Below are 11,611 nucleotides of genomic sequence, written 5' to 3'. Positions count from 1 at the left end.
CATACTGCTTTCCACAGGGGTTGCACCATTTTACACTCCCACCAACAGTGAATCAGGGTTCCAGTTTCTCCACAACCGCGCCAGCATTTGTTGCTTGCTGTTCTGTTAAATTTTGCTATTTTGACTGGGGTGAAATGATATCTCATAGTTGTTTTAATTTGCATCTCTCTTAGGGCTAGGGATTTTGAGCATTTCTTCATGTGTTTGTTAGCCATCTGAATGTCATCTTCGGTGAAGTGCCTGTTCATATCCTGTGCCCATTTTTCTATTGGATTATTTACCTTTATCTTGTTGTGGTGCTCAAGTATTTCATAAATTCTGGATATAAGTCCCTTATCTGATATGTTATTACCGAATACTTTTTCCCAGTCAGTGGCTTCCCTTTTTACCCTACTGGAGAAGTTTTTGGATGTGCATAGGGATTTGAGTCTTAGAAGGTCCCATTCATCTATGTTATCTTCTCCTGGTTGTAGCTTTTCCAGGATACTGGGAAGACTGTTTATGTTGTGGATTAGGACTTCTAGTGTTGTTCCTAGCTTTTCTGTAATGAATTTCATAGTCCTTGGTTTTAGTCCTAGGTCCATGATCCACCTTGAGTTGGTTTTTGTGTATGGAGTGAGGTGTGGGTCTTGCTTGAGTCTTTTGCAGATATTTTTCCAATTTTGCCAACACCATTTGTTAAAAAGGCTGTCGTTCTCCCACTTCACTGATTTCATCTCCTTGTCAAAGATCAGTTGACCATAGATAGATGGGTTGATCTCTGGATTCTCAATGGCTTTGACAAGCACTGTGGCATTTGGACAAGAACAAACTGGGAGGAGGGTAGAGAGAATAGTGCAACAATGAATGAGTGGAAGCCCAAAATCTCTGTAAATGTTTATGAAAATTAATAAAATATAATTATAGGAAAAAAAGAAAAAAAAAAAGAAAATATGGTCTAGACACTGATCTTATTTGTTTGAAGTCTCGTTAAAAAGCCATGTTTGTTCCACGTAATCCATTGTGAAGTCATTCTTCTTTTTTTTTTTAAATCTTTCTCTTTTTAAAAAAAATTCATTTTATTATTTTTTTTGTGTGTGTGTACCGTCAAATCAGATCTGACTGGTACAGGTGGAGATTGCCCCTCCTTCTCCAGCACAGCATCTGGTGGACTCGAACCCCATACCTCTGGGCTTACAGTGCAGCTTTTTGGAAGTCGTTCTTCTTATAGAGAGAATGGCAGCTACCATGAGGCACGGGACTTGAAATGTGCTAACACTCGTGTTCCCTTTGTCTCTTCACCACTTGCTGTTATTTCCTGTGAGCGGGTGAGTTTGAGGTGACTGTAAAGAAGTACACAGACACACTCACAGGGACAACTGAGCAAAACAAGTGAAAAGGGCTTTATTCAGGTAATGTAACAGAGGCATGGCTGGTGAAGAAAGAGATAGGCCATCCAAAGAGTCAATGAGGAAAAGAAAGAAAACGGAGGGCACCCCACGAGAGTCAGTGGTGGAGCCAAACCTTCGGGCTTACTGCCTGCAGAGAAAGAGGGTGACCCTCAGGGGAGCTCTGCTTTGATTGGTTCTCAGTCTCATGAGACTGGCCAGAGGCTGGCTCCACTCAGGGACCTGTGGGATTGTTTGGGGTTCAGCTATCCTGCATATCTGAGGAGGGGGCTTCTTCCTGATGGGACCTCCTTTCTGGCTCCTGACAGATACTATTATAATCTTGGTACAGCTGTTTTTGCCTTCGCTTCCTATTTCCTCAGAGAAACTTAATTGTTAGCCATCTTCTATGAGAGTGGAGGGGAGAGAGAGAGAGAGAGATCAACCAGGTAGCAGTTCTGTCCCTCAGGTATCACACGGTAAGCTTTGGTACTATGGAGCTCATCACATCCCTCAAGATAAGAAAGAGCCTGAGATGTCAGAGTAGATCCTAATGTTGGTGTTGGGAGGTGTCGTCAACGTGAGCAAGGTTCATAGTGACCCTTATGAACAGCAGATGTTCTATCCTGTGCCAACCTCATACTTCCTGAAACGCTAGAGCCTAAACCTAGGTGTCATTTTTGTCTTTCTCACTTTTTTGGTACAAAGCAGAAACTCATTCTGGATTTTTTTTTTTAGAAAGCAGAAACTATTAGGCAGTTGGAATTTACAACCTGGGAAATCCTGTAAAAGCAAATGCCAGGACATTGCCCATCTTTTGTCCTCAGAAAGACGCAACTTTCTGTGGACTACACCACCATCGTGGAGAGATGTTTTCTCAGTTGTAACCCCATATCTGCCTGCATTTCAGTCACCAGCTGTGAGCAGCTAAACTTTTTACCTCATTTTGTGAGTCACACTTTCCCCTCCAATCTAACCAAAACACTTTTTTTTCAGTCTTCCTTATTTATTCTCCAGTTTTCAAAATGCATATAGTGTGACTGAAAATACCAGCGCTTGGGTCAGATGCACCTGAGTCTACAGGCTACCTCCTGATCCTACAGGGACTTTTCTGGTGCTTATTCTAGTTTTTCTGAGGCACATAAATGAAAAGCTCCCCTCACACCTTCCTCAACCAGACAGCGGGAGGAAATGCAATATTCCCAGGGACTGGAAGTCCTTTCTCTTTCCAGGAGGTTAAGGAGAGAGAGTTCCAGCTGTCCAAACAGTGAAACAAGGAATTCTCCTTTACCTTGGGAATCAGAGGGGGTTTTCTTTATCCTGCTCAGAAGTCCACACAGAAATCTAATGAGAACACAAAATAGAATTAAAAAAAAAAAACAACAACGTGTTTCCAGGATGACTTGCGGTTGCAAATTCAAGTAACACACCTGCACTTGAACTCTACACTTCCTCACATGCTGCTAGTTCTCACTTCTCACTCTACATCCGCAGAAAGACCTCTGGGTCACACTTTAGAAAGATGTATTCACCTCCTCAGGCAATCTTATTTTACCTCTTCATAAAAAAAAATGTGTCATTAAACCTTGAGAGTATTAAGCTGAGTGAGGTAAGTCAGACATCAAAAGACAAATAGTGTGTGATCTTGCTTATAAAAGATGTAGGTCTTTGCACAGAAATCAAGACCACAGAAATAGGTAAATATATAATTGTTGTTAAGTGTCCTTGAACCGAAGAAAACTCATACTTAGAGTGACCTCTATGAACAACACACCTGAACTCTGCCATCCTTACTAACCCTGACACCTTTGAGCCCATTGCTGTAGTCACTGTGTCTACTCATCTCATTGAGTGTCTACCTCTCTTTGGCTAACTCTCCACCTTTCCAGGTGTGATGCCCTTCTATAAAGAATAGCTTTTCCTAGTGACATGTCCAACATATGAGAGCTGAAGCTTCACCATCTTTACTTTCAAGGAGCCCTCTGGGTTTACGTCTTCCACGACATACCTGTTTGCTCTTTTGACAATTCATCAGAACTTTGACATCACTTCTTCCATATACTTGTCCATAGTCCAGCTCCCAGATGCACAGCAAGTGACTGAAAATATAATGGTCTGAATCAGGTGCATCTTAGTCCTTAAACTGATATCATTGCTCGTCATAATTTTGGAAAGGTCCCTGACAGTGGACTTGCCCAATGCAATATGTCTCCTGATTTCTTGACTGCTGGTATGAAGGGTGTTGATTGTTGATCCAGGCAATATGAAAACATTGCAACTTCAATAACTTTCTACATCTATCATGATGTTATTGGACCACTGGTGAGGCCCTTTGTTTTCCTGATATCGAGATGTAATTTATATAGAAAGCTGTAGTCCTTGATATTCTACAGCAACCCTTTTAAGTCCTTTCAAGCCTTTCAGATGGTAAGGTTGTTCCATCTGCATAACACAGGTTGTTGATGAGTCTTCCTCTAATCCTGAAGCTCTTAGAGCCCAGCTTTGCTAATTATTTGCTTCAAATGCAGATTCAATAGATTTGGAGAAGAATATATCCCTGGCACATACCTTTTATGATTTTAAATCATGCAGTGTTCCCTGGCTTTGTTCAGATAACACTTTATTTGTCTAAGTATAGATTTTGTATGAGCACAATTAAGTGTTCTGTGATTTTCATTCTTCTCAAGTTTGTTACGATCCATACAAGCAAATGCCTTTGCGTTGTTAATAAAATACAGATAGTCATTCTTCTGGTATTTTTTGCTTTCAGCTAGGATTCGTCTGACATAGCATTGATATTCCTGGTGCCACAACCTCTTCTCAACCTGAACTTCAGGCAATTCTGTTATTGTATTGGTTTAGCCATTTTTGGATGATCTTCAGCAATATTTTGCTTGCATGTGATATTAATTATATTGTTCAATAACTTCCACACTCTGTTGTATCACCTTTCATGGGAATAGAGAGAAATATGGATCTCTTTCAGTTGCTGGGCCAGGCAACTGTTCTCCAAATTTCCTGGCATAGACCGGTGAGCTTGTCCAGAGTGGCATATGTTAGTTGAAACATGCCAGTTGGTATCTCATCAATTGTGGAGCCTTATTTTTTTCCCCCCACAAGGCCATCAGCTTAGCTTGAACCTCTTCCTTTATTATCATTGGTTCTTGATCAGATGTTAGTTCCAGAAAATATTTCAGTGTTAGCCAATTCTTTTTAGTACAATGACTGTATTGCCTTTATCCTCTTCTTCTTTTTTTTTTTTTTTTACTTGTTCTGCCTTTTGATTAGGTATTTATTTAAAATAAGCTGTCCCAGTGGAGAATTTGAGTTTATGCTGCAGGCTTCTTTTCCTCTGTGGCAGGTTTCTTTTCTACTGGCTTCTTCTCAGCTACTGGTTTCTTGGTGGCTATAGGCTTCTTTCCCGCTGCAGCCGTCTTGCCCACTGCAGGCTTCTTGAGCTTCTTCACATCAACAGCAGCTTTCTCTGCTCCTTTCTTCCCTACCACAGGCTTCTTGCTTGGAGGAGCCCCCTTCTTATCAGATTTGGCCTCCAGTGCTTTAGCCGCCTTAGCCACCCGGAGTTTGTGATTCCTGGCCTGGCGAAGAATGGTATTTCGGATCATCGTCTTTGCATATGGATTAAGCTTCAACATGATTCTCAGATTTTTCAGTGGATTCTTCTTCAGGACTCTGTGATGAATCTTTTTGCGTGGTGCTCGGAGGGCCCTCTGGATCTCTGGGCTTTTCAAGATTCTGCTGAGGTCGGTATTCATCATCTTGTGCACGGGAAGGTTGCAGTTGCTCTTGAGGGAAGCAGCTTTCCGCCAAGTGCCATACAGCTCATCTAACTTCCGAAAAGCACTTTCAGTCCAAATGCAGAATCTGCCCACATGCCCACCAGGAGCAAGTTTCAAAATGTTCAATTTGCTTACATTAAGCAGAGCAATTCCAGGGATATTTCTGAAGGCCTTGATGATATTATCCTCGTTATAGATAATGCATGGTCCCCTGCGCTGGATGCGACGTCGATTTCTCATTTTACCTTTGCCAGCTCTCATTCGCTGGGAGACATAGACCTTTTTGATATCATTCCAGGCCTAAGTTTCTTAAGAAGCAGGACAGCCTCCTTGGTCTTCTTGCAGCCCTCAACTTTATCTTCGACCACCAAAGGAAGCTCAGGAACTTCCTCAATACGATGACCTTTTGATATGACCAGCGCTGGCAAGGCCGAGGCAGCCGGGGCAGAGCAGATGGCATAGCGCTTCTGAGTTGAGTTCACTCTACGGTGCCAACGCCGCCAGGTTTTGGTTGGTGCAAACATGCGGCCTCCACGACACATATTTCCAAAAGCACCTTGGCCAGAGCGATGAGTCCCACCACCTCTAACTCTGGGAATTCGAGCCACCCCTCTACCAGGACCCCAAGACTCAGCACTGGTCTGATGATCTGCCAATTCGCTGACGGCATAGGGCTGCCTGTTGTTTTTGCGCAAGTTGGTTTGAACGAAGTTCACGGTATCCGGCTGAATGGGAGCCTTGAACACAGCTGGCAGAGTAACATTTTTGCCGGATGATTCTCCCTTTTCTGAGTACACCGATATCAGTGGACGAGCACACGCCATGGCGGCGAGAGAAGGCCAAGCTCCTCTCAACCCAGTGGCTCTCACAGGAAAAGCTATCTTCTTTTAATGCTTCCTGGGACATTCAGGATCTTGTCCATAGCATCTTAGTATTACAACTTGAGGCTTGAAGCTAGTTTTCAGCACTTTCAGCTTGAGAAATGCCAAGTTAGTCCTTCCCTTTTCACCTTCTGACTCTAGCTCTTTGCACATTTCATTATAACATTTTGCTTTGTCTTCTTGAGCTGCTCTCCAAAAATCTTCTGAAATCTTTTACTTTGGCATCTCTTCACTTTGTTTTGCCTTCTCAATGCTCCACTGCAACTTTTTTTTTAAATGGTGTCTTCTGACATCCATTTTGGTTTTTACTTTCTTCTCTATCTTTGTAATGACCTTTTGTTCTCTTCATGGATAATATCCTTGATGTCATGCCTCAGCTTCTCAGTCTTTGATCCCTGGTATTCAGTGTCTTAAACCTATTCTTTTTTTTTTTTTTTAAATACTGGTTTATTCATATACTTTGTTTTTCACACCAGATATTTCCCATTTCCTTAACCCCGCTCCACCCAACAAATTGTGCAACCCTGTGATTAATGACCCTCCACCCTTCACCCCTGCCTATCCTCACCCTCTGCTTCCTCCTCCCTCTCCTCCTTGGATCCTCATAATCATTCTACAATAATCGATTTATGCAATATTTGTCCTTATGGGACTGAGTAAGTTTTCTCAGTATAATGCTCTCCAGTCTCACTCAAGTTAGGTAGTGATTTACAAAATCATTGCTCCTGTGTGCTGCATAGTATTCCATTATATGCATGTACCATAGTTTCTTAATCCATTTTATTGTGGTTGGACATTTGGGCTGTTTCCATGTTCTTGTGATGATGAATAACGCTGCTATGAATATTAGTGTACAAGTCTCCATTTGTGCCTCAGTTCTCATTCACTCGGGGTATATTCCAAGCAGTGGAATAGCTGAGTCATATGGAATCTCTATATTCAGCTTTCTGAGGAAATGCCAAACTGCCTTGTAGAGTGGTTGTATGATTTTACAATCCCAACAATAGTGTATAAGCATTCCTATCTTGCCACATTCTCTCCAACATTTGTTACTTACTATTCTGTTAAAATTTGCCACTGTTCTTGGAGTGAGATGGTATCTTATTGTGGTTTCAATATGCATCTCTCATATTGCCAGTGATTCTGAGAATTTCCTCATGTGTCTGTTTGCCATCCAAATATCTTTCTCTGTGAAAATTCTTTCCATGTCTTTTGCCCATTTTATAATTGTGTTATCAATCTTTTTCTTATGGAGGCCTTGTAGGATTATGTAAACTGTTGATATGAAACCCTTGTCTGAAATGGTATTGCCAAATATTTTTTCCCAATCACTATCAAATCTGTTCTTGACATGATTTTTAAATTCAGATGATAGTGACAGAAATGAAGTAGAGATCAAATGACTGAATTTTGTATGCTCAATGATTTATTAATAGAAAATATATTTTTAAAAAAGACACAAAATGTGACTTTTTCACATGGACCTCACCTGATAGAATGCACAAGAATCAAACTGACTACTTTTACAGAAAGAATTACTGGAGAAGCTCCAGATTAGCAGTCAAAAGTAGGTCAAGTGCTGACTGTGGAACAATCAATTACTGATGTGTAAGTTCAATTTGAAGCTGAAGAAATTTAAAACAAGTCAGAATGAACCAAAATATGACCTTGATTCCAACTGATCTGAATAAAATATGAGAGAGAGAGAGAGACACTAGTGGAAGACATTACTTATTGGGACAGAGTTCCATTACGTAAGACAAAACTTTCCGAAACAGATTAATGATAATAACTGCACAATAGAGTGCATGTAATTAATGTCATTGAAATGAATGTGTAAAAATAATTGAACTGCCAATGTAGTGTTTATTATATATATATTTTACCATAATTAGACATTTTCATAAAGCTGCCTGCTTTAAATATCATTTTTTCTCCAGAATAAAAATTCTGTGATCCAACTCTTAAATTCCTAATTGCTTACTCACTCATTGCTATTGAGTTGAAATCAGTTCATAGTTGACTAACCAGCAGATTTTCCAAAGGTTGTAAATTCCATAATACTTTGCTTTGCTTTCTCAAGCTGCCCTTTGAAATCTTCTGTTCTCTTGCTACAGCAACTCTTTCCTTTGTTTAGCTTCTTGACATTCGTGTGCAATTTTCAGAGTCTCTTCTGACTTTCATTTCAGCCCATTCTTTCATCTCTATTTTTGTAATGATCTTTTATTCTCTTCTTGGATGATATCTTTGATGTCATTCTGCAACCCATCAGATCTTTGATCATTAGTTAATTCTATTGTGATGATTTTTAAATTCAGGCAGGATAGACCCAAAGTGATACATTGGTTCTTGAAAAATTATTTTAATTTTCTTCAACTTCAATTTAAACTTCCACTTGAATAATTGATGGTCTGTTCCACAGTCAGCACCTGGCCTGGTTTTTACTGCTGTCGTTGAACAAATGTCAGATGGATCTTGGCTGAAAGCAGAGAGTACCAGAGGTAATTTATCTGAGTTTCATTGACTATGTAAAGGTATTTGAGTATGTGGACAACAAATTGTGGCTAATCGTGAGAAGAATGAGAATTCTAGAACACTTGACTGTGCTCATGAAAAACCTATACCTGGACCAAGGAGCAGTTGTTAAAATAGAGCAAGGAAACCACACATGGTTTAAAATCAGAAAAGGAGTGTGCCATGGATGCAGTCTGTCCCCATATCTTTTCAATCTGTATGCAGACTAGATCTTTGGGAGGCTGGACTTTATAAGGATTCGGAATGTGGCATCAAAATTGGAAGAAGACTCATCAACAACTTACATTTTGCAGATTACACAACTTTGCTGAAACTGAGGAGGCCCTGAAGAGTTTGTTGCAGACGGTCAAGGACTATAGTCTTCAATATGGATTGAAGCTCAACATCAAGAAGACAAAGATTATCACTACTGGATCAATTGGCAGCAACATAACAGAGGGAGAAGATATTGAGATTGTTAACAATTTCCGCTTCTCCGCTCCACAATCAACACTCTTGACACCAGCAGTCAGAAAATCAAAAGACAAATTTAATTAGGAAAATCTGCTGTCAGAAATCTCTCCAAAGTGCTGAAGAGCAATGCTATCAGTCTAGAGACTAAGGTGTACCCAGTCCAGGCCATGGTCTTTACAATTACTTGCTATGCTTCAGAGAGCTGGACAATGCCTAAAGGTGACTTTGAGTTGTGGTGCTGGAGAAGAGTATTGAACATACCATGGACTACAAGAGAACAAACACGTCTGTCCTGGAGAGAGTGAAACTAAGTTGCTCCTTGGATGCAAGGATTTTCAAACTCTATCTTACATAATTTGGGCATGTGACCAGGAAGGATTAGTCCTTGGAGAAGGACATGATGCTTAGAACAGTGGAGGGACAGACCAGGAAAGAAGACCTTGGATGAGATGGATTGACACAGTAATTGGGATAATGGAGGTAGGTGTGTTGGAATCATGAGGTTGGTTCAGGATAGGGGTAGCTTTTGTGCACAGGGTCATAGTTTGAGTTTCAATTTTGAAATTGGACTGACCTTTATGATTGATTGAAAAAAAAAGAGCATGGTGGAAAAAAGCACTGCGTACTTTCAAGACTCAGTCATAATAGTTTCACCTGGGTATCTCTCTTGGGGCATTCACTTTGGGAAGTCCAAATCACTTAAAGTGACCATATGTAGGTGTTTTGGATGGCGGCTATAGGTGAAGTCTTAGCTGACAGTCGTCACTAGCAGACATATATGTGAATGAACCTTTGGATGATACAAGTCCTGAGTTGTCAAGTCATTGTAGCAAATGCTGAAAGGTGATTAGAGATGAGAAGTTTCATCTATGCCCTGTCTAAACTGTACATTTGTGAGCAAAATTAATGTTGTGGCTACTTTACTCACTAGATTTTGAGGTGGTTTGTTATGCAGCAATGTTGTTGCAATTTGAATAAATTGAATAAACTGACCAAATTGAAGAAGTTACAAATCATAGCCTCTTTATATGTATTGAACATACTATGGACTGCCAAGAGAACAAACAGGCCTGTCCTGAAGAGGGTGAAACTAAGTTGCTCCTTGTACGCAAGAATTTTCAAACTCTGTCTTACATACTTTGGGCACGTGGCCAGGAAGAACTGAAGTCCTAACAGTAGCTATGTTTTATGGAGAATCTTTCCCTTTCATGCTGACTGTCCATTTTACTAAGCTTGGCGTAATTCTCCATCCAGGAAGTGATCCTTTCTGATCTCATGTCCAAAGAATGTGAGATGAGGTTGCCCCATCCTTGCCTCGATGGATCACTTCAGTTGTACTTCCTCCAAGACAGATTTATTTGATGTTTGGCTATTCAAGGTATATACAATATTCCAATACAATTCTGAGGCAGCGTTTCTTTTTTTCTGTTTTCTTTATGCATTATCCAACTTTCACATGCATATGAATCTATATTATTGGGATCTACAATCAACAGTCATGATATTAAAAGTAATAGCTAAGTTAAGAAAAATATAAAGACAATTCAGTTGTAAAAAAAAAAATTAGTGGTCCAGAAACCAAGCAATATATTGCAATTGACAAATCAGCTGTGAAAAACTTTTTAAGGTATTAAAAAGTAAAGTTTCTGCTTTGAGTATTAAGTTGCACCTGACATAAGCCTTGATATTTTCAGTACCCTTGTATGTATGTGAAAGTTGGGCAATGGTAAGGAGGACCAAAGAATTGATGACTTTGGCTTACAGGGTTGGAGAAAAGTATTAAAAATATCCTGGATTTCCAGAAGAAAGAACAAATGTGTTTTGGGAGAACAGCCAGAACAGAATTTTCTTCAAAGGAAATGTTGAAGTAGCTGAACAGAAGATTTTGAAGGGGAACAGAAGATTTTAAAGGGCAGCTTGAGAAGTCAAAGCAAAGTATTGCCATGACATGTGCAAAGACCTGCAGTTAGAAAATGAAAAGGGAGAACATACTTGGCATTTCTCAAGCTGAAATAACTGAAAAGCAAATAGAAGCCCAGAGTTGGAACACAGAAAACTTCTATGGGCCAAGTGTTGAAGGATGCAGGAAATGTCAAGAGATGATAGATTGGATTTAGCTGTCCTGTCACTTCATTTTACTACATTCTAGAACAGTTCCTTGTTCTTTCAAGCTGAGTTCCACAGGATAAGGTCCTGGGCCAGACAGAGAAAAGAGACATGTTGGGACACATGGTGAAGTCCATTTAGGGTCTGTGGGTTGAATGGTATTATTTTATCTTTGTTAACTTCCTAACTTGTAGAGTTTTGTGGTAATGATCTGGAAAGTGCTCTTGTTTTTAGAAAACACAAACTGGACTATTTAGGGGTGATGATGAGGTACTAAATCTATAGAGAGATTTCAAAAAAGACTGATGATAAAGGAGCAAATGCAGTGAAATGTTAACAGCTGGGAATTTGGGTTAGAGAGCTCTCCGTACTGTTGCTTTTGTAAGTAATAAAAAGATACCAATAAAAATCATGAGGCCCATAAAAATATAAACTAAACAAACAGCTGGATTTGTAATTTATAAAAGAGAGA

The 11,611-nt window shown here is 40.0% G+C and overlaps 1 pseudogene; it reads right to left on the bottom strand.

Annotated features, from left to right (window-relative positions):
* Nucleotides 1–4,696: 4,696 nt before the first annotated feature.
* LOC102868677 lies at nt 4,697–6,015 on the bottom strand (annotated as a pseudogene).
* Between the last annotated feature and the right edge of the window lie 5,596 nt (nt 6,016–11,611).

Source organism: Elephantulus edwardii, unplaced genomic scaffold (assembly GCF_000299155.1).
Source record: "Elephantulus edwardii isolate Elephantulus edwardi_28Jun2011 unplaced genomic scaffold, EleEdw1.0 scaffold00104, whole genome shotgun sequence".
Classification (NCBI taxonomy): domain Eukaryota; kingdom Metazoa; phylum Chordata; class Mammalia; order Macroscelidea; family Macroscelididae; genus Elephantulus; species Elephantulus edwardii.
Note: the sequence above shows the minus strand (reverse complement) of the source record. Positions and strands in the feature narration are given on the sequence as shown.